General features: G+C 39.3%; 1 protein-coding gene across 2 annotated transcripts in view; it reads left to right on the top strand.

The window, feature by feature from the left end:
• The first annotated feature begins 857 nt into the window (after positions 1–857).
• The window catches only part of FSTL5 (follistatin like 5), a 334,169-nt gene continuing 311,210 nt past the window's right edge, over positions 858–23,816 (top strand). For both annotated transcript variants that reach the window (XM_075091052.1, XM_075091051.1), the window contains exon 1: positions 858–1,129. The gene's annotated coding sequence lies outside the window, so the exon portion shown is untranslated. The remainder of the gene's footprint in view (positions 1,130–23,816) is intronic.

Below are 23,816 nucleotides of genomic sequence, written 5' to 3'. Positions count from 1 at the left end.
GTTTTCTTCTGTTTGTCCAAAGGTGCCTGTTATCCTTCTCATAATCAGAAGAATGTAATTAATAGTCTTATCTCGGGGTGATATTTTTCCCTTCTGTTTCATAATGAAAAGTGATTCACAGTAACGCCTCGATGGTTTTAGCACGGGTTACCAGTGAGCAGCTCCACCTCAACAGGCGCACTGGAGCTTGGCACGGGCGGTGGGCATTGCCGGCACCGGCTGTGCAGAGCCTCCGGCACACCTGAGCTTTCGGGGAGCCGGTCGCTGGATTAAAGCTTACCAGCATCGCATAACGTCCGCCCTCCTTTGGAAACGGAAGCGCGATAAACCTCTGCCCACCGGATGGGAGCTACTTGCTGTTTGGCGGCAGTTGCCCGTCCTGCTGCTGCCGCCCGGAGCGCCCGGGCCGCGCCCGCTCGCGCCACGACTCCGGTCTCCGGTGTCACGCGGGGACCGGGCGCGGTGGGGGGCGGCCGGGGGAGGGGGAGACCGCGGGGGGGGGAGCGGTGCGCCCCTCAGGCACCAGCCCTCCGCGTGGGCGGGGAGCGCTCCGGCGAGAGGGGAGGTGAAATCGAGACGTTAGTGTCCCCCGCTGCATTAAAAAATGTAATAATAATAATTTAAGGAAGGGGAAAAAAAAAAAGGGGGGGGGCGGGGAGTTGAGAGCAAGTTTGGGTACCCGTAGGGTGAAGCCGGCAGCTCCGGGGGGCGGGGCGGGGGCGGGGCAGGCCGAGCGGCGCCGGGCCGGGCGGAGCCGAGCCGCGCCGAGCCGAGCCGCGCCGAGCCGAGCCGAGCGGCGGGGCGGGCGGGGGCGGCGGCGGGAGCGGGAGCGGGGCCGGTGCTGTCCGCGGCGCTGCGGGTGCTGAAGGGCGGGCGCGCGGGTGCCCCGCGCCGCCTCCCCGCGGCGCCCCGGGACCGGGGGCTTGTGCGCCGCGCCGGGACTGGGCGGGAAGCGCCGCGCCGGGAATTGCTTCGAGTTCTCTCCGGACTAGCTGGCTCCCTCGCCGGGTGGCGGCGGGTCCGCCTTTGGCTTTGTTAAACGAAGAAGTAGCCCTCCGTCTGCGACTCCCGCCGGGGACCCGGCGTTTGACTGTTTTTCCCTTGCGGACTTTAGTGACTCTTGGATACGGTAAGCAGGAGCGCTATTTTGGGTTGTTCCCCCCGCCACCCCCCCCCGATTGATAGCTGCGTATAAGCGGTAGCGGGGTGGCGAATGGGATGGAGGAGCTGGCAACCGAAGGCAGAGCAAAGTTGGGAGCTTGTGTCGGTGTAGGGGCAACGCTTGGGAAAGCGGTGTGCAGTTTTCAGTGAAGAGGGCTCTGCAAACAAAAGATGAACCTACAATGACAAGTTAGAGGCTTATTTTTCTTGAAAACTTGCTGTCGGGGTAATATTTAAATGTTTGAAAAAATATTTTATTATAGAAATCTTGAGTGTTATAAAAAGATATCAAAAGACGTCGTAGAAGCTGCCTTGTATAAACACCAGTTTTGGGGGACATGGAAAGCTCTGACTGATTCTGCCTGGGGGAAGAAGGGATATGTAAGGTCATTCTGGGAAGTAGAGCGCAAAGTAGGAATTAAAGAGGATTTAAAAGCATAGCCTCATGTTGCTCCGTGATCTCCTGGTGCCTATATGCATGTGTAACCGAAGGACGGTGATATCTTGTTACTGGATGGACAATTCAACGCTGTAACACTATAAACTTGTGAAACAGCACCTTTCTGAAAGGGATCATCCCCGCGTCTGTCTCCAAGGTCAATGTGGTATGTGTGTGCCTGTGAAAGTTGTGGATTGCTTCCTTCGATATGATATTGACTAATGAATGTCAGGCCTTCCTCCAGGCTACAACAAGGTGTAAATGTGAATCTCTGATTTAAGAATACCACATTACGTTGCATTATAGGACTGTTGTTGGTAATTGGACAGAACTGGGAGGTCTGGGCAGATGAAATGTCTTGCTATTTCAGCAGTGTTTAACCTTTCACAAGCTTGGTAGAGCTCTCTGCTTTACAGAGTGGTTTTCTACTGCTTCAGCGAGTTGTCAGAGTTCTGCACACGCAGAGCAGAGTGCCACGCAGGGATTTCTGCACACGTAAAACGGCACACAAGGATTTCTACATGTACATGGCAGAGCGCCACGCAGGGATTTCTGTCTGAGGCTAAGGCTGATTCCAGAAGGAATGGGCTGCTGCTGCTTGTAGCCAGTGCTCTCGAGATGGCTGAACAAGCAGGCGAATGTGGTCCCCACCCTGTGTTTTTTAGCATTATGTAGCACTTCCATCCTTTTATGGCTGTGAGGAATTTTCTTTGGAACTGGGACCTAAACAACAATTGTTTCTTTACATCGTTGTCCTGCACAAGTGCTCGCAGTTGTAGTAGCTGAGAGTGAGGTAACTTTTGCTGATGAGGTGAAGCTGATGAGACTGTTTCATATTATTATGACAATTTTTTTACTCCTGCATCATTTACTTAAAGTTAGGGCTGGTTGCTTGTACTGAATATTTTTATCAGCTAGAATATAAAGATAACTATTGGGCAGCAGCACAGAACTACTGAGAAGTAAAGTTGAAAGCAAGCAAATTTAGGGGAAAGTAGTTTATGTTGCTAAGGCTTTCATTAAATTTAGGTAGAATTAGGAAATACATATGTTTTGCTATCCCTCCCTGCCCCCACGTATTACGAAGCAGCCATTGCCTTTCTCTCTCAAACAGTAGGGAAAGAAAGTTTATTACACAGCACTTGCACTGCTTGCAAACCTTCATTAGTAGTCTACCTGTCAGCTAGGACAGCTCTTATCATCTGTCACTGACATGAATATTAATTTGCTTTGAAATGTTTTGATGTAATTTTAAATAATGATAAAGTATGAAGATTCAAGATGCTTGCTTTCTAAAGTAGACATTACAAAATTATTTTGGAAAAGTTCATTTTCAAGCGTGTGGTGCGAACACTGCATTAACTGAGGAAAAAAGGAAACCCAGTAAAACAACCCCAACCCACTATGTATATGGCCCAGCTTTTGATGTTTATCTGTAAATGTATGGGGCCTGAATCTGTAGATGATCGTTCACTTAAGTCGTCTTTATTCATACACATAGTATGGGGGACTATAGCCACTATTACATGAGAAAAGTCCTTGGTCTTGCTGAGATTAGTCAGATGATAAACTGATTCTAAGACATTAATTCTTCACTTTTAAATTTATTTTTTACATCTGATTGTATTTTCTATGTAATGTTTTGCCTTCATTTGTATTGTGCTGCTTTATTTAAAACTCATGTTTAAAAAATGGAGATTTGAAAAGATACGTAGACTCTAAGGAAGTAAAATGCCACTGCTATTTTTCAACAAAGTGCTGTTCTAAATATACATGTATACATCAAGTGTGGTCCATATCCATTTTGGTCATCTGTTCTAATTAGAAAAAGTCTGTCTTCAGCAGTAATCCTTCTTCAGGCATATTTGTATGCTTGTAAGGATGTGATTTTGTACAGTGTGCAGTTCCAAGAACTGTAACAATACAGTTCAAAAGTTGAAGAAAACTGGATGCTAATGACTTGACCAAACTAATGCAAACTTGGGAAGGAGTTTTGTCATAAAAGGAGTATTCTGGGAAACGCCCTGTTTAAAGCAGTGCTTTGTAGGCCCTTCTTACATTGACACAAAGATGTGCATGTGACGGCATGCACTTATTGATATTGATGACATCACCATACATACAACTTATCAGGCGTCCTAAGCTTACACTTGGTAGTGGATCACTTGGCTATTTGCTGGGCTATAGCCTTTGGCAGTAAACGGTACTCAGTAACAACCTAGATGCTATGGTTGCTCAGTTCTAGGTGTGTTCTAGATCTATCTAATGGTGCCAGTTTGTAATTCTGATTTTTTTTTTGCATGAGTTTATCTAATAATCCTCAGTATTTGTTTAAAAAAGCAAAGATATTCAATTGTAGAAAAAAGAACTGTTACGATTGCATAAATTATGTCTCTAATAAACAGAAACCTTTTTTTTTCCTTGGGGTAAATGCATGCAGTTCTAAACTGTAAAAGGTTCTGCCTTTTAACAGTTCTGAGCTTGGCTTAGAAATTTTAAAGGTAAAAGGTTAAATGAAACTTAGGTGCCAATTCTGAATATTTTTTTCCAGCCCAGAAAATATTGTGGGATAATTCATCACATTAAATATCCCAGGAAAGAATCACAAGCTCAAGGGGGAGTAATGAATCAAAAACCACTCTCGACTTTGTTCTTCAGTTTTTCTAAGAAAAAGCAGCAAAATAATTGATAATTATTCAGTGTAGCCTGAATTATTCTGTTGAATTACCTATTATGCTATGTAATTTTGAAGCAAAGTAAATAGATTAGCAAGTTTATTTGCAAATCTGTTTAATCCTGGTTTATAGTTCAAGTTTTTGTGGGTTTTTTTTTTTTTCTTTTCTGAAGCATAGGGAATAGCTGTCAACAGATGAAAAGGCTGGGAACTTGTTTGCATAAGATATTATACATATTTAATACAGCGTGCTTCTCCTTACCTCTTGGTAGACAGAAAAGACAAAGAACACTCCTTTATATTATTAGAACAGTAAGTTGAAACTTTGTAGTCAGGAGCTATTGAGAAGGCTGTGAGATTGAATAAGAGTTGTGGTTGACCAGCACCTTTGAAAACAGTGCTCTGTGAAACTCCCTCTAACACCCCTGATATCAAAGATTACCAGGGAATGTAGTCAAGAGCAATCAAACCCACAGGCTAACTCTCTTTTGTGCTATTTTACAAATTCTTTCTTAGGTTTTGGTTTAATTGAGTAACCTTTAGTTACAAAGCCTTGTCTCCTAGTAGGTAGGCTGTGTTCCTTTCCAGCATTTACATTTATTAGCAGATGTGTCTTCATACGGATGGGCCAGTGCAGGTAAAGAAATTTCTGCACAGTTAGTGGGGCAGAACTGTAAAAATGCTCCACATTTGCCATTATCTCCCATTTTTCTGGTTGTATTGGCTGAGTTTATTGGCCAAGAAATGTAATGAAATAAGTTCAAATCAGCCAAACTGTTGTGGTCTAGTCAGGCATGGTTCCCTACCAAGTGGGTATGGGAATGACTTGAAAAAAATGTATTTGTTATTTATTTTTAGCTTTATTTAAAGGCAGTGGTTATGCAGGTGTTTACCCTTACTACCCCAGAAATGATTGTAGGAAGTCTATACAATTATTCACTCTTTTTACCATACAGTAAGTGAAATTAGAGGTGAATTATTTGGCTGCATTGCTGAGTTGTGTAAATCTTAAGAAAATAAGAAGTTCTAAAGAGTTAAATGAGGGGCGAGTTGGCAATGCTTGCGCTCATTCCTTGAAGTAGGTTGAAGTTCACAGTTTATTTGCATTTGAATTAATTGAGATTGGTGTCCAGCAGTGCTTTTCAAAGCAGGCTTCAGAAAGACTTTTTTGTATAATAAAGTACTTGAAAATGTTAGTTGGAAGATGAAGGATATTTAAAATACTTCTTTCTTTTCCTGACAGAGCAAGCTTTTTTCTCATTTTCCTCTAAGTAAGGCTTATTGTAATTCTGAAATATTTTTACCACTGAATGGGCGTTCTTGTGTTAAAAGCCACCATCATTTTTAAATCAGCATATTAAAAACTTTCTAAAAGCATTTTTAGTTTCTTCACAAAGAAGTTCTTAATACCTGCAAAATAAATGAAATAATCTTAAAACAGCTCATACCATTAATCAGATAAAATGTTATTCCTTACTAAAACTGCTCTTTTATTAAATTATAGAAACTTCTAGATTATTACTTTGTATACTTTTGCTTCCATTAGGAAACAAAATATTTTAGATGCATTCTGCATTGTAATTCTGAACTGTATATATTTTTATTGTTATAACAGAACTTTGTCTTCCTAAAGAATACATAAATTATTATAATTTTAGTCACATTTAAACAAATCAGTGATGAAACGAAAACAAGTAGAAAAGTTTCGTCTTTCATGATGGGTAGTGGAAATAAACCTCTTTTTCAAATAGCTTGAGGATTATGACATGCTTCAAAGTTGAACATTTCAAGTTGTATATTCTTTAAATATTTTCTTTCATAAACTTTATTTTAAAACACCACTATAACTGATAACATATGTTACTTATGGGTTTTGTTAAACTTTGTCAACCATGATTATTAGGAAAGAGATGTAAAAAGCACTTTCACATCATTGTGGCAGATCAATGGAAATCTTTGTTCATCTGCAAGAGCAGTCAAAAAAATAAATACAACTTTTTTTTCTGTTAGAGACTGAATATAGTACCACCAATATTACAATTATATTAATAATCCTTTAGCATGAGGACTGTATTTGGTGACAGTCATGCCCTTCCAGATATAACAAGAGACAGCAGCAAGAAAAGTATTGGATGGATGAAAATGCCATGATATCTAAGAAGATTTCTTTAGGAAAGAAAGGTAAGTAAACTGCAGAAAAGTGGGCAAAGTAACTATGAAAAGTTACTCCTTATATCCAGTCTGAACATCCCCATTTCAGGTTATGCCCATTGACTTTTTGCTGAACTTGCTGCAGTTTATCCATAGTTTTCTTGTACTGGGAGGCCCAAGACAAGAGACACTACTCCAGACACTATGCAACTCAAGATGCTGATGACCAGCATTCAAAAAAGTTGCAACGTGTCTCTACATAGAAAGACAAAATACATATAAATAATTGAAGAAGTAAAATAGATTAGGACGAAATGTCTCCTATGAAGTATATGTGCCCTAATTTGCCACAAAAGGATTTCTGTTTTTCCAGGAAAGCATAGCAATATGGCCCTAGTCAAGACCAGCATAAAAATTCCTGTGTTGGGTACCATTCCTAGGATATATTTGTTCCCTGTATGAAATCTATATGAGAGTGCACCAAGTACGCATATGTATAATTTTTAAGAGTCTTTTCTCTACATGGAAATATTTCTAAATTCTAAGTTTTCTTTCAAGAAATTATCCTTGGCACTATCAGATTTATTTTTTTATGCAAGACTCAAACACAATTAGTACATAAACAGAAAAGACTAGTATCTGCTTTCTAAGAACAAACTCTAGTGTAATGGAAAGCTAAATGCACATGAACAAATGACCAAGTCACAAATAACTATCTCTAAAGTTGCAGCAGTCCAACTTTCTATTAATACAGCAGAAGATAACCTACTGTGCTTAAGTAAAAGGAGAAATGCACCCTGTTAATTTTGAAAATGCTTTTAGCATTTGCATTTTCTTTCAGGAGAAGGAGAATTATTTTGGCACACTTTAGAGCATTTTTTGTCACTTCTGCATCACCATTTCTAGCCACTGCTAAGGTTCTGGGTTGAGTCTTAAGTCAACAAAAAGCAAAAGCCTTCATAAGATATAAAGTTTGTACAGCATCTTGGTGACTATTCACTTTTTATTAAAGATTTGGGATTGTTGAAACTGTAGAGTGAAATCTGAGATCAAGTACCTTTGGTAAAGGCAGATTTTCTCATTGTTGTCCAGGTGTTCCTCAGGTGTGAGAGGTGAAGGCTCAGAAATTGGTCAGTAAGACTATTATTTCCAAACATTTGCTCACTTAGCCCTATAGCATTCACAGAAGTGCAAAACCTGATATTAGAATGAGACATCTTATCTCAACAATGAGCCCTTCTTTTCTTCTTCACTGTTTCAAGATGGAAACATGGGTTCAGTTCATCATCTGTTTTAGCAGTGGAAAGGCCACAGAGAAGGAAGAGAGGCTCTTCCTGACAGTAGTTTTGGCTTGTCCTTTTAAAATGGAATTAAGTTGCATGGGTCCTCCCTCTCCTTACAGCAGCCAAGGTTAGCCATAACCTCACCTTCAATGAGAAATAGATCTTTTTAATCTTGATTGCTGATTTTCAAGTCGAAATACAGTTCATCACATTGCTGTTCTTCCATATTGTCAAGTCCTTTGACGGAGATAATTCTTATTTAGAATAAACCACAGGACCAGGCTATGATAATTTGAAGAATACTCCTAATCTGCATTTATTTCTTATGCCTTTTAAGGTGAATAAATCTCAGCTAGAGTAGTGGAGAGTTAAAATATTAATTTTAAATTTGTTGGTCCTCTAACATACATGTTATGCTTCTGATTCTATTTATACTACCTTTGTATTCTCATGTAATTCAGAAACCCAGCAATAGTTAATATTATGGTAGCATTGTAACATAAACATTATAATTCTATTTTAGATTTTATTAATTTTGCTTCAGGCTGTTTTTGCTAAACACTAATAATCTGTAAAAAATGTTCTACACATTGATGCATGGGCTGATTTAATTCTTTCCTTGGGACAGTAAAAGAAAAAACATAAGTAACATCACTCTTGAGATTTAACTTTTGTATTATGCTAATTATTCTTTGAACTGGAAACAGTTTTTCAAGTGAATTTAAACTGTGTTGCTTAGCTATAATTACATTTTAGTCTACTCTCTAATAATAGGCTGATTCTCTTCTCTTATGCTTAGAGAATTATTGCCACAAAAATATTTGAACAGTCTACATTTGTATGTTCTTGGTGCAGTCAGCAGGGTGGGAGGAGGTTACCTGCACCTTGGGGGTTTCATTTGAAGCATTAGCAGAGTGCTTCAGGCATCAGATCTTAAAATTGATGTCCCCTATGGATGAAAAATCTAATATTTTAATAAATTTGTGTCCTTTATATCTTTTCAGTGTGATAGTCATATTCATCTACTGCTCTAGGCTCTCAGTAATTTCTTCTATGCATAAGTAAACATAAAAAGTTAATAAAGCTATACTGAAAATTTGATTTATATTTCCAAATCCTCACAAATCAATATTAAAAATAACACCCCTTCACTCCCATGTTATCGTAATTTCTGAGATAGACCAGCTCTTTTATTGATAAAGAGATATAAATTAAGTTTGTGATATAATTTGCTGATTGGCATGAGTTAGAGTGTTTTTCATAATTTGTGTTACATCTGACTCCTCCATCAACTGTGTGAAGTAAGATGGCTAATAATTTTGGTTTTAGCATTCTCTGCTTTCCTTGTGAGAGACAAAAGGTCCAAATTTAGTGAGCTGGTCTTGTATTTTTGATCACTCCATGAGCAAATACACAGTTTACCATATGTGTAAATGCTGAAAGAAAGCCTAAAGATCTGATCATGAAGCTCTTAATGGTTAAAACATAAGCAGTGTCTTGTATCTTTGTTCTTTTTGGTAATAAAGAAAGTTGACTAGTAGACTGCATGCATGCACAGAAATTCTGAATTCTAAAAATCTGTTATTTAAGTGTTAAATTGGGTTTCTTCCAGAAAATAGTTGCAATGTTATAAAGTATTGCAAAAATCAGTGATAGGTTGTTTTGTGTTTTTTTGTTAGTAAGACTCAAAGTAAAGACTTTAAACTTCCCATATATCTGAGATGCTTCAGGGCTCGGATCATAATTTTGATTTTCAACATCAAATTTCCTATCCCAGCATGCAGAAGAAGGATTCTGTGGCACACTGATTATGTCTGTTAACATCCCTGTAAGACCCAGTTTGGTGCTTGTAGGAAAGGAAGAGATTTGGTAATTTTGGGGGTTCTTTAGCATTGATTAGCTATTTCTTACTGGAACTGGATCTTTGAGGTGTCCTTTGGTAAGGTCCACTGATCTACAAGCCATGGCTAATTAGGGAGGGCAAGAAGGAATACCATTTTCTGAAAAGAGTTATTGCTATCACTCTTGTCAGTGAATATTTAGGAACAAGTAGCTTCTCAGCATACTGTTTGTTCTGCGTATAGACTAGGTTTGTAAGCCAATAATCATTACAAAGTTTTCATTGACTCAGCCTAGTGTCTGAGAGATCAGTTCTATCACAATCCTGTAATAATTGCACCAGAATTATTTGTGTGGGAGAGGTGTAATGCATAACTAACTTTATTTCTGGTATTTATCTCCAACAGTAATTATGCACTTTGGTTTTCCTGTGTTACATTGTACATTATTTTTTTCTCCCTCATTTTGATAACCATTTATTTCAAAAATGGCCTCTTTCTGAATAAACAAAAAAAAATTTCTTTTGGTGTTAAAGGTTGTATGTTTAATTATTTATAACAATTTCTAACACAATCATCTTGTAGCCTTTCATGGAATACAAAATGTCAACTGTAAAACTTCACAAGTTAAAGCTCCTCCTTTAAGAAACTTAAACTGGGGCACAGAGAAACAGAAAAGTGCTACAGAAGACAGTCAAACTCCTTTCAGTCAACATACAATACAATAGCTGAATGAATATGCAACGTGCAGTGAAGGTTAAGTTAATTTACAAAGATGAGTGATAAAAGTGAAGCTTCAGAGTTGAAGTTTTCCGATTGAAAATGATGTGTCTAGGCAAATGCATTCATCTGAGGTTTGTTAATAAGTGTAAGTGGAGAAGAAACAATCCAGAGAAAGGCTCTTCCAAGGTATATTATTTTTAGAATTTAATTATACTTTATTTAAAGATGAGGGGTGTGGGTGGGGGTGGTGAAGAGCTGGTATTATCACTATATGAAAATTTGATCTTTGAGTTTTCAGACATGAACAAGTACCTTTTAAGAAGTGTTGCCCATATATTTCTAATTTATTACATTTCTGAATTTACCTAGTCTTTCAAGATTATCAAGAGATGGGAAACAGAAAATAAAAGGCTATGCTTTCTAGGAACTGGACAGTAAGGATCCTGCTACTCCTTTTGGCTTGTACTAATATACATCTATACTGAGAAGAAGCCACATAACTGCTCACAAATGAAGGGTCAGAGTTTGGCAGGACTGGGATTAAAGAACAGAGTGGAAAGTGAAGACAAAAATCAAGTAATTATACATATACAAAAACTTCAGAATGTACTCTTAAATATCCTTAGAAAAAAGATTAATTTTATGGACTAAGAAATATTTTTTCTCTTGCTCCTTGTCAAAAGACAGTGCCATTTTTCTCTTCATCAGTAATTAAATTTTAGTGTAAAATATTTAAGCAGTGGGCAGAAGCCTTTGACATACCTCACTAGAAAAACTGTTCCTGTTTGCTGGGTATCTTAGCGTCTGCTAAGAGTAAAAACATTGATGAAATAATCCTAAACCAGAGGAACATAACTCGTGACCCACCCAAAGAGAGCAAAATAATGAGGTAGCCATTTTCTTTAAAGATACAAAGGAAGAAAGTCCACAATAGCTAAACTTGTGACATCGTGCCTACTTTTCTTTCTCCCAGTTTCTAGTGGAAAAAAATTGTGGAATTACTCATGGAAAAAAAAAAAGGAAAAAACCCAACCCTTTTCTGTGTTCCCAGACTGACTGAAAACTGGTATGGTTACATTTACATGAATATTATCGTAGTAGATTTACATCAGTGAATATATGACGATAAATCAGACACCATATGTGCAGCTTCACACTTAATTAGTAATAGAATTACTTCTGTAATGAAGACTATGGCGATGTTTTGAAATTTACTTCCTCTTCTTTATCCTTGCATGCATGTCATTTCTGGCCATCTGCAGGAAATCTTATGAATTTAGAGTCAGTGGGCAACTCTAACAACAGAAGAATATTAATGCTCAAATGTATTACTAAAGAAAGCTCCTAAGTTATTGGATGCTCACCGAGGGCTGTTATGACCCACAATGTCAATCTAACTTTTTTTTCCTGTTATGTAATGAAATTAAACAACAAAACCCCCAAACCTAGAATGCTGCTTTAGAATGGATATTTACAACGTCAAGTTAAGTTAATGTCGCATAGTGAAAAACAACTTTGCAGATGTCATCTGCAGGATGAAAATCTATTACTTCTGTTTAGATAATTCAGAGTCCCAACAGCAGAAGTGTCTTCCATGTTGCAGTGGGATTCAGGGTCAAGTTTATAGTCACTACAGTATGAGACATCTATCCATGTACTAATCTTGCTTAAACAGCATTTCGATTGTATTTTAAGTACAGTGATTTAAAGTTTATTGTGCTCACTTTGATGAAATAGGGCAAGTCAAGCCATGAATCAGAGAATAAGCCATATCTTTCCACATTGTAGCTAAATAGATATGTCCTTACCGGACTCTGATGTCTATCAGGAAAAAGAAAAGTAAAAGTATTAAACTGTATTACTCCATCAGTTTGCAGACTGTCATTAAATGGAATTGGTGGAATGATTTAAAAACATTCTCTTTGTCTAGTTGAAGTGAAGATGCTTTTCCTGTGTTGTGTGAAGATATTGAGAAAGTAGGTGTCACGCACAAACCCTGCAAATAGTATAATTACTTAACTGTTTTAAAGGCCAGTTTACACATCCTTTAGTTTGTCCAGACCTAAAAATGAAAATAAAGCTTCGTTAAAATGCTAAGAAATATCAAGCAGCATGTACTGCAATTAAGATTAGAAAACGTTAGCAAAGCTTTCATACAAAAAACCAATCTGTGATTCTAAGGCTTATAAAGAGAAACTGTTATACTATAAAACAAAAAGTAAATTTCCAGAGGAGTTATTAATTGATCTGTGTTGGGGCCACTGCTATCCCTCTCATCCTGTTATACCTATTGATCAGTCTTTCCCTTTCTTCCATTGACTGATGGTGTTCAAATGAGTGCATGGTGAGCTGGACTAGGGAGCCGATCTGGCCAGAAGTTACCCTTTTCCTCCAATGCCCTCTGCCTCAACTGGTTATCTGTCGGAATACCATGGCCTAGGATCACCTTAAGCTCTCATGGAAGAAAACCAGCTTTCTTCAAAATTATGTAAAATTGATTTGCACTAGTGTGTTACTGTGGACATACAGTAGGCTGTAAAAATAATTGTCGAAGATAAAAGTTACAGCACAGTCCTACGACTTAAGCCATTGAGCTGCAGGTAACTACTCTATCACCGCCCCCCCTCCCCCAAGATATAGTTTTAAGCTTTTCTGTCAAGGCCTCTGGAGGGATAATTTGTTCCTATGGTATAAATTCAACTGTGTGATGATAGCCTTATGGGAATGTTATTCTAGAAAGAGATTGCTGGAAAGCAAACAGTGTTATAGCTACATTTATCCTTCCAGGCATGTTTCTGATATCTCATTATGGTAAAAAAAAAAAAAAAAAAGCCAGAAAGGGCTGGCTTGCCCAGCTTCCTACAAAACGGTTCTCCTAGAGTAGTTTTCAAATAGTCCCTTTCTAGATCTGCATCTCCCTTCGACTTTTAGAATAGCCAAAACTGGGGCAAAATGTAGGCCTGAGTCGAAGCTGTCTTTCATGGGTGATGTTCAAAGAAGTCAAGTAACTTTGGAAATAAGGGATAATGTTGGATTCTTTTAATGGCACTACTCTCTTTTTTCCCAATTTATATTTGGTGATATTGTACTGGACACTCATAACTGTGGGGAGCTTGGAGGCTGTAGTACTATTATGGGCCATGAATAGGGAGCAGTACCTGGCAGCATCTCTCAAATTGGAGCTTAGGTTGTCAGTTGGGGCTGGCTTTAAGTATAGGAGGCTGCCCAAAGCAGCCATCTATTGGGAGAAAGCATCAATGGCTCTGCACTTGCTTTGTTTCCAAGAGTTCAACCCACAACTTGCAGCCGCTGAGTGTTGGCAATCCTTTATTAAGTGAGAAATTAGGGAATATGAGCAGTGTGCGCTGCTACAAGGCATATCCCATCTCCTTCCTTAACATCATCCCCTTTCCCCTCATCTCCTGCCCCTTACCAATAAGAGGAACAGTGAACCTGGTTCATCAGAATGGTCCTGTGCATCTACTGCCTTTACTGTTCTCTGGCACTCTCCTCTTCTTCCTGCTCGAACCTTCTATTGCTTCGCTAGTAACTCAGCCCCAGGCCTTATTACTGGAGGAGGCAAAGAGAGAAAGCTTGACCTGGGTTTGTCACCAGCTGTGATTCAAGATGATCTGTGTGCAGCCTTGATCTGGAGAATAGAAATTGATCTTTCTTCCTTCATCAAACATAGAGATTGCCTCAGTTATGCAACTGTATGCTTAAGATGTTGAAGATGAGAAAGAAAGGTGGATTCTTCCCTCTGTCTGTGGGCAGAGTAATCCTGATTTTCCACCATGGGCCAAGATGTGAGATTTTAAGAATATGAGAATGATTATATGAAACTGATTAAAATGGAAGGGATTAATTAAAGACAAAAAAAGAGGCTTGCTTTCATCTGAATAGCTTCCATTGAGGCTCTTTTCTCTGCTTAGTACTCACATAAGAGCGGCAAGAGCATAAATATAATAGTTCTTAGATTGCATCACGTGTTGCTGAACAAGATGAAAACCTTTTTTTCTGTATACATAGCTTCCTGCAAAATAACTTTCAAAAAATTCTTTTTCTGTTTTGATTAATTAGTGGTGGTTTGCAGAAAATCTCATCTGGATAACAAAGATAAATTTGAAATTGCTGAAGGGTAAGTTTTCCCTGACCTTCAAAATACAGACAGAGGCAAGAGAAGCTTTCAATTCTAATTGTGTAGGGATGCTTACTTGAGTCAGCACTGAGGATGCATTCACGCCAACAGTAACTGATTCATCAATAAAGAGACTGTGTGTAGCTGTGGTACTTGGACATTTGCCACTAATTATCTGATCAGCATTTGTGGCTGAGCAGGAGGAACATGATGCAATGTTCAGCAATGTCTACTTGCTCCTTGTCATAGTGTTGCAATTCACAAAGGTGTCCTAGACAATCCCAGAGTCTATGAGTTGACTCACAGATTGTGAACAGTGTTAGGGTGGGATAAAAAAGGGAACATAAACTTACATCTCAGGGAGGTGGGGTTATTACTCTTGAGGTTGTAGTTTCAGAGTGATAACTTTATACACAGAATACACAGAATCATATAGGTTGGAAAGACCTTTAAGATCATCGAGTCCAACTGCTAACCTAATGCTGTCAGTTTATGACTGAACCATGTCCTGAAGCACCACATCTACATGTCTTTTAAATACATCCAGGGATGGCGACTCAAACTCTTCCCTGGGGAGTCTGTTCCAATCCCTGACAACCCTTTCAGTGAAGTAATATATCCTAATATCCAGTCTAAACCTCCCCTGATGCAGCTTGAAGCCATTTCCTCTCGTCCTATCACAAGTTACTTGGGAGGAGACATCTACACCCACCTCGCTACAACCTCCCTTCAGGTAGTTTTAGAGAGCAATAAGGTCTCCCCTCAGCCTCCTTTTCTCCAGACTAAACAACCTCAGCTGTTCCTCACAAGACTTGTTCTTCAGATCCTTCACCATCTTTGTTGCCCTTCTCTGGACAAGCTCCAGCAACTCCATGTCTTTCTTGTGAGGAGCCCAAGACTGAACATAGTATTCAAGGTGTGGCCGCACCAATGCCAAGTTCTGGGGGACGATCCCTTCCTTACTTCTGCTGGCCACACTATTCCTGATACAAGCCAGGATGCTGTTGTTTTTCTTGGCCGCTTGGGCACGCTGCTGGCTCATATACATCCGGCTATGAACCAGCGCCCCCAGGACCTTCTCTCCCAGCCAGCTTTCCAGCCACTTTTCCCCAAGCCTGTAGCGTTACATGGGGTTGCTGTGACCCAAGTGTAGGACCTGGCACTTGGCCTTAGTGAACCCCATACAGCTGGCCTTGGCCCATTAATGCAGCCTGTCCAGATCCCTCTGCAGAGCCTTCCTACCCTCAAGGAGATCCAACACTCCTGCTCATCTTCAGCTTGGTGTCATCTGCAAACTTACTGAGGGTGCACTCGATCCCCTTATCCAGATCATTGACGAAGATATTAAACAAGACTGGCCCCACTACTGAGCCCTGGGGAGCCCCGCTTGTGACTGGCTGCCAACTGGATTTAACTTCATTCACCAGATCTCTCTGGGCTCAGCCATCCAGCCAGTCTTCTACCCAATGAAGAGGACGCCCATCAAAGCCATGAGCAGCCAGTTTTTACAGGAGAATACTGTGGGAAGTGCTTTCAAGGTGATACCATAAGTCGGCAAATATAAGAACCCTCTAAAACTCAATTTTAGAAAGCAGGCATTCTGTATTGTGGCGCCAGGTGCAGAGGGGATTGCTCCACCTAGTGTGTGTACTGAATTGCTCTACTACAGGGGTTATATGCAATCAAAATATACATATTCATTAAATTTCTAGGAAATAATTACCATATTCATACTAATCTTGGAACTCATGAATATATGCAAATGTCCTTAACGCATGTGCATTCATGTTCATTGGCGGTCTTCCAGGCTCCTCTGGTCCTCGTCAATAGTCTTCCTCACCATGTCCACTGGTTGAACTCAAGTCTTTGGGCATGCTTAGTTCATTTTTAGCTTGGTTACACAATTCTTACTGATACTAAGCTAGCTTATTCTAGTACATTTCCCTTATTTATTCTATTCAAGGATACAGTGCCTCCAGATTCCCTTCTATCTAACCACATATAGCAAGTTCTTATTTGTGAAGACTATCTGATTTCCGTCATCTTCTAAGCGGGTCAGCTTGTCAAAGAAGGAGATTGGGTTAGTCAAGCACCTTTCATAAACCCATGCTGACTGGGCCTGATTACTTGGTTATCCTGTATGTGCCACGTGATGGCACTCAAGACGATCTGCTCCATAAGCTTCCCTGGAACTGAGGTCAGACTGATAGGCCTGTATACTCCAGATCCTCCTTGCAGCCCGTCTGTAGGTGGGCATCACATTTGCTAATCTCCAGTCAACTGGCACCTCCCGGTTAGCCAGGACTGCGGATAAATGATAAAAAGCGGCCTCGTGAGCACTTCTGCAGGCTCCCTCAATACCCTTGGGTGGATCCCATCCAGCCCCATAGACTTGTATGTGCCCAGGTGATGTAGCAGGTCACTAACTATTTCCCCCTGGATTATGGGGGCTCCATTCTGCTCCCCACCCCTGTCTTCCAGCTCAGGGGCCTGGGTACCCACAGAACAACTGGTCTTACTAATAAAGACTGTGGCAAAGAAAGCATTAAGTACCTCAGCCTTTTCCTCATCCTTTGTCACTATGTTTCCCCCCCGCATCCAGTAAAGGCTAGAGAGTCTCCTTAGCCTTATTTTTGTATTTAGAGAAGGTTTTTTTCCTTGTCTTTTATGGCAGTATCCAGATTAAGCTCTAGCTCAGCTTTGGCCCTTCTAATTTTCTCTCTACAAAACCTTGTTACACTTTATGTGAGAAGAGAGATGGGGTGCCCTTGCCTATACACACAGTTCATACCGGATATGATATAGAGTGTCTGGTGATGATCATACCTAAGTCATCTGAGCTTTAATTTATTCTTGAAATGTATTTTTTTACCTCTTAAGAGGCTGCTTTTAGTGTTTCACTTAGTTCCAGTGAATTTTACATTAACTTTTCCCTGTAATTTCTATTGTAAAAATAAAACTGAAGTTGTTTACCTTGCTTTTTGCCTTACCAAAACAAATATACCTATAAAATATGTAAAACATTTTTTTTTTCCAACAAATGAACACAATTTCTTGTTACTATATCATACAGTGGTGGTAGTGGGGAGATAAAATCGATTCCTTTCTCATACTGACTGTTTCATCGCCACATATTGGCTGCTCCTTACTTTATTTTGTATTATCCCCAATCCATTCTTCTTAGAAAAGACAATTTTTTTTAGGGAACATATTATTGAAAATCTTACTTTACAATCAATTTTAGCTATAACCTCATCAGGACATTGTAGGTTTTCTTTTACATACCGTCAGCTTTTGAGGATCCATTTGGAAGGCTTTTGCATAGTAGATATATTAGAGAATTATAAAACCATGCTCAGTAAAACTCCGTAAAGTAGTATAAGACAGTTAAAACATAGCAGTAAATGAAGGTTCTGATCCTAATGAATGGGCTTGAGAGCATGTAATCATATTATATTATTAGAATTATCTATGCAAGATTTAAAGAAGGCTGCAGATGTTCAATGAAAAATGATCTATAACGATGCACTAAATGTATTATAAACAGAAGAACTGAAATGACCAAGTCAGCTGTCGCAGTCAAAAAGAAATTTTTTTCATCAGGTATCACAGTGTAGGGTGGGTTTCTTCTGTTCTATGAAATCTCAGAACTGTATGTGTTTGCTTCATACACTACTCAGTCTATTAATTTAACTTTACATATGGAGAGAAGATCCTTCTTTTATTCACTTGAACTTTAATGTCCAAGTGAAGCAGCAAGTCTAGCAGACATCAGAGTTTCCATTCAAACTGGGGTCAAAAACATATCTTCAAACTTTTTCCCATAGTATTCCCAAAGAATTCAGCTAAGCTGACAGGTTCTGGACACTTCCCCAGTTGATGGATCTAAGAAAGCTCTTTAATACAATACATTGCGTTAGCAACCCAAGCCAGCTTTATGACTGACAGAACAAGTGCAATTTTCTGTATTTTTTTTCTGACTATGCTGAATTCAGGCTCATGAAGAAAGTAAGTTGACCTTTGTGTCAGTTAAGTAGAAAGAGAGACAAGTCATTGCAAAGCAGGAAAGGAGAGAGGCGAAAAACTTCCACAGCAGTTAAAAAAGAGAAATGGCTTTAACTATTTTAGGTATTCAAGTACAGAACACTTTCATTTACTTGTGTATTTCTGTGGATCTGTATGATTAGACACATACTTTTTTCTAAATACAGCCACAAGCAACTTTGGATTTCATTCATTTTAGTTAACGGAGTTATTTGAGTTTTGTTTCCTCCTTGTGAAACTTCATTGTCACCGAGTCCTATAAACAGGATAAAATTTGGGACCCAACATTCTAAACGTGGATTTTAGAGTTGTTTTCATGTTTTCAGTTAGGTCAGGATTTCATCTGTAGTTGACTTAATTATTTTAATGCGGGCACTGGGGGAGAGGACTGGAGGGCAAATGTATTTTTCGTTCAATCCTGGTAAGGACAGACTGCCCTCAGCTACACAAAGTCCTTGTTTATTTAAATAGCTGCAACATTCATCAGTCCTATTGGTTACTGATTGAACTCTGGTTTGATGCGGTGATACCAAAATCTGCGTGCAACTTTATTCTCTGCAGTTTGATATTTGCTGTTTTCTGACAGGGTTTGTACTGTTGTCTATACTCCTTTCTATCACACCAAGGTGCATCCATGTCCTTCTGCTAACTGTTCATCTGTGTTTAGGAAGGCCGGATGCTCATGGTTCCTTGCATGTCATAGACTTTCCCATATCACATTTCTCTCTGATATGTTCTCCAGCTATCTTCCCATGCTACAAAAGCTGCTGAGACACTACTTCCCCTCCCCAAAACTACCTCCCCTTTCTTGTTACATGGTTGTTTTCTTTTTTAGTACCTTGTTTCCTTCTTTAGTCCTTTATAACTTTTTTATTACCTCAAACCCCATTAGAGGTAAAAAATGCAAACCCATCTGTTCTAATCTCTGCCACTTTCATGGTGGTTTTGAGTCACAGTCTCCAGGTGGGTTGACTTTAAAACAGCTGAATTATTGAAAAATCCTTTTCGCTGGGTAACAAAGATAGGGCCCATCTCTGTTAGCTACAGCACTTCAACAGAACATGTTTCACAGAAGTAATGAGATAAACTCTTTCTATTAAGTAAGTATTCTGTTTAATATTATGATTTTATCTAAATTATGATGGTAGTTTGAATTAATGGTAGCCATATCCTGGTTTAGCATTCATTCAAGGAGTTCGATAATGGCAAGGCTTCAATGTTTTTATTGGTAACTAATGTTTTACCAGAACTCAAAATTTCCTTGAATAACAAAACAGAGAAGTAGGGGTGGCAGATTAGCATGTCATAGTAAATATGGAGGAATTTCAGTCATTATTTTACCAGTTTATCTGTTTTTTTAAAAACAGTTATATCTTGAGTGGCCATTTAGCCTTCTCTAGGATAGCATCTTTGCTCAAAAATACACTTAACAATTTACTATGGAAGTATCAATAGCTGTTGTTTCTTCTGACATTTAATTAATGTTTGCAGTATTTTATGTAAGAAGACTAAATAAAAAACTTGAAAAACAAAATATTTAACTTTTCTAGCATGCTTGAAGCACACAGTTACACAATGGTATGTTAAGTGTTAATTTATAAATTTAATAAAATGTTAGCAGTACCAAAATATTGCCTGAATTCTAAGCTGGCAGGTATTATATTTTTGATTTCAAACATAAACCAGTTGAATTCCCCTTGGTTCAGATACTGCCATGATGATAAACATGAATCCTCTAGGATATTGGAGAACCAGCTGTAACAAGCTTTCTTAATGAGGGAAGAAAGAGACTGCCTTGCTGATAGTATAACTCCCATAAACTAGCATTTATATGTATCAGTGATGGTGAATATACGAATTTCCTGAGGTCATGCCGAAGTCTTAGGAAAAAATTAGACCAACATACACACCTCAGTTCTATTAAAAAAAAGCTCTTCTGAGACATTTGAAATATAGTACCCTCATTTTGTTCTGCTTTCTGTAATATTAAAAAAAAAAGTGAGATTGCAGTTGTGAGATCATGTGGAGAACATGATAAGGAAAGTTTAAAATTGATATTTCTCATTTCATTATAATTCATTGAAACCTGGGTCACTAACACTAAAACATTTGATAACATCCTTTAAATAAACAAATATACTTAAAATGGTAAGATTAAATCAGAGCATGAAGTCAGCAGTAAAGATTTCACCTAATAAGTGTCCCTGCTGCATCCACATTTCAGCCTTTCAGAAATGCCCCTACCACACTTCAGCCGCTTGTGTCCAGGCTCATGAGAGCCACCTGTAAACCTTTAGGCCCAATGCCAAAGACGCTCTTCTACAAAAGCCCTGGGCAGATGCATCTTGCTTGTGTTCTCTCGCAGGTTCTTGCTGCCTGGGCTCCTGTTACCACCTAGCACTTGACAATGTATAGTAGTGTGAAGGTGGAGAGAAACAGTGAAAGGCAAGGAAAGCCTGGCTGTTGTGCTGGCTGCTCACCATGGAGGTGCCCTGGGGATAGATCTCAGAGCCACCTGATGTATTTGTAACGTCTGTGCAAAGACCAGGTGTGGTGGTACAGGACCAGGAGTGCAAGGGTCTGCACCCCACCTTCTACTTGTGCAGCATGATAGTTTTGCAATTTAAATCAGGAAAGGAGTGAGGGAGGGATGGACAGGAGTCAGCAGAAGGCAGGATTCATCTGGCATGGTGAGTGCTTTTCATGATATTAAAAAAAATATATGTGTTTCTCTGCTTATGTATTGCAGCACATGAGCTGTCAGCAGCATTGCTGGCTGTTCTGAAATGACTGTGCCAGCCTCTTTCAGTGGGTGAAGGATGAAGAGCATGTGCCTGTGTAGTCAGTGGCTGTAGCTGCTGAGAGACAGAACAGATTGGTACACAGATGCACGAGCTGTTGGCTGCCGTGGCAGTGCTGTGTTTCACTGTTGTAAGCCCAAGCCTGCTGTACATAGTTAAGGTGACCTAACAACTCCGGTTCAGAGTGTGGCTGCCACTTGTGGAGGAGAACTGGAGGGTGACAGCATGAAGTGTGCTGCGTGTGAAAGCTGGCAGCAAGTCCTGGGCGGGGGGAGAGCTGCTGTCACAGCACTGTGATCTGCTTTCTAGGTAGCATTTTAATGAGGACAGACTTTGCTAGATGTGGATTATGGCTGCATTTGTAGACAGAATCTGGTACTGTGATTGCTTGGTAAGAACCCCATTTTTGGTGTGAAAACTTGGAGATGTTTGCTGTGAGGTTTTTGAGGATGCAGACTGTGCGTAAAGACGTGGAGGCACTCGTGTGGTATAGCAGAGGCAGGCTAAGGGGAGAAGGCATACTTTTGGCTAAAACTTCTGCTACTTGTTCAATGTTCATGTAATACAATCATCTCTATTTATAAAAAAGATGTTTTGTCTGCAGATCCCTTTGCCATGAAACCATAACGGCAGTTGAAAGCCTTTTAAGGGTAGTGGCGTATTCTGTCCTGACAGGTATTTGCATCTATCAGTATATACAATGAAGTGCTCGAAGTCACAGGCAATGAAGTGTGGTTTATATTTATTACTGTAGTTGTATTATAAACCTACTAATAACACTGAATATAGTAACAGAACTTATGCTTTTTCTCTGATCCATGTAAAATAGGCAATTAATTTTATTCTTTTTTTTTTAGATTAATAGTATTTTAAAAACAGACTGATGTGTCCTGAGGGTATACAGTACTAGTCCTTGATATGTTGAAAATTACCTTTTAAATAATGTCAGGTTAATATCTGATCTGCTTTCTCTCTTAAAAGTAGGAGGAATGTAGTGATCTAGCCAGTATTTAAAATTTCATTTATTATACTTCGTAGGTGCATTAAGTTGATTAGTTGGTTTATTGGGGTGGAATGGTTGTATTTTCAAATGAATTATGTTTCTGTTCTTAATGCTAAATATCCTAGATAATCACCATTCAGTAACACAAAACAAGCGCATAATAGCTGAGCAATTTTGGAAACAATTCATTTGACAGTGGAAAACTTAATTTTAAATATATATACATTTTAAAATAGGGCATTCTCATATTTAGGTATATATTTTCATCCTTCATATAAAGTCTGGCTAAGCCAGCTTTCATTAAATAGATTTTTTTTTTAATATACTGTATGTATATACATAAAATCACATTTGGAACTGGTTGTGTATATTGTGATATTTTTTTAGTCTTCTCTGTTTCTGAAGATTACAGCATGGGGAGAGGTAAAATGGTGCTTAGAATATATTTGCCAAACTCTCATAGTAGCAACATTTCTCCTAGTCCAACAATTTCAAAGGAAGAGTCAGGCAGAGAACAAAATTTACATTACCAATGAGATGCCAAGAAGATTTAGAAAGCATAATAAACTTTGAGAGGAAGCACTCACCATGGTATTCTAGAATATATTAATCATTATTAGGTATTCATAAGGAAGGTGTCAAAACTGGGGTTTAGTTTGTTTTGCACAAAATATTGAACTTGCAAGGGTGAAAAGCATTAGCAGGAGAGAAAAGGGAGATAAAGTTTCGCACTACAATTTTGAAAGAATAGAAAGAAATTGTCCCCAACTCCGGGGTGACTAACTCATCAACAGGGATAACTGGCAATTCCGTGAACTTTTTGTGTAGTTTAGTTTATTTAAAAAAAAAAAATCACTGGAAAATGTTTGAATCATAGAATCATTAAGGTTGGAAAAGACCTTTAAGATCATTGAGTCCAACTGTCAACCGAACACTACCACGCCTCCTAACCCATGCCCTGAAGTGCCACATCTGCATATTTTTTTTTAACACCTCCAGGGATGGCGACTCCACCACCTCTCTGGGCAGCCTGTTCCAGTGCCTGACCACTCTTTCAAGTGGCAAAATTTTTCTGAATATCTAGTCTAAACCTCCCCTGATGCAGCTTGAAGCCATTTCCTCTCATCCTATCACTAGTAACTTGGGAGAAGAGACCAACACCTACCTCACTACAACCTCCTTTCAGGTAGCTGTAGAGAGCAATAAGGTCTCCCCTCAGCTTCCTCTTCTCCACACTAAACAACCCCGGCTCCCTCACCCGCTCCTCGTAAGACTTGTTCTCTAGACCTTTTACCAGCTTTGTTACCCTTCTCTGGACATGCTTCAGCACGTCGATGTCCTTCTAGCAGTGAGGGGCCCAAAACTGAACACAGTATTCAAAGTGCAGCCTCACTAGTGCTGAGTTCAGGGGGATGATCTCTTCCCTACCCTTGGCCACCTGGGCGCACTGCTGGCTCTATTCATCCAGCTATCAACCAATACCCCCTTGTCCTTTTCCACCATGCACCTTTCCAGCCACTTTTCCCCAAGCCTGTAGCATTGCATGGGGTTGCTGTGACCC

The sequence above is a fragment of the Phalacrocorax aristotelis genome, chromosome 4, assembly GCF_949628215.1.
Source record: "Phalacrocorax aristotelis chromosome 4, bGulAri2.1, whole genome shotgun sequence".
Lineage (NCBI taxonomy): Eukaryota > Metazoa > Chordata > Aves > Suliformes > Phalacrocoracidae > Phalacrocorax > Phalacrocorax aristotelis.
This window is presented reverse-complemented; position numbering and strand designations above follow the sequence as displayed.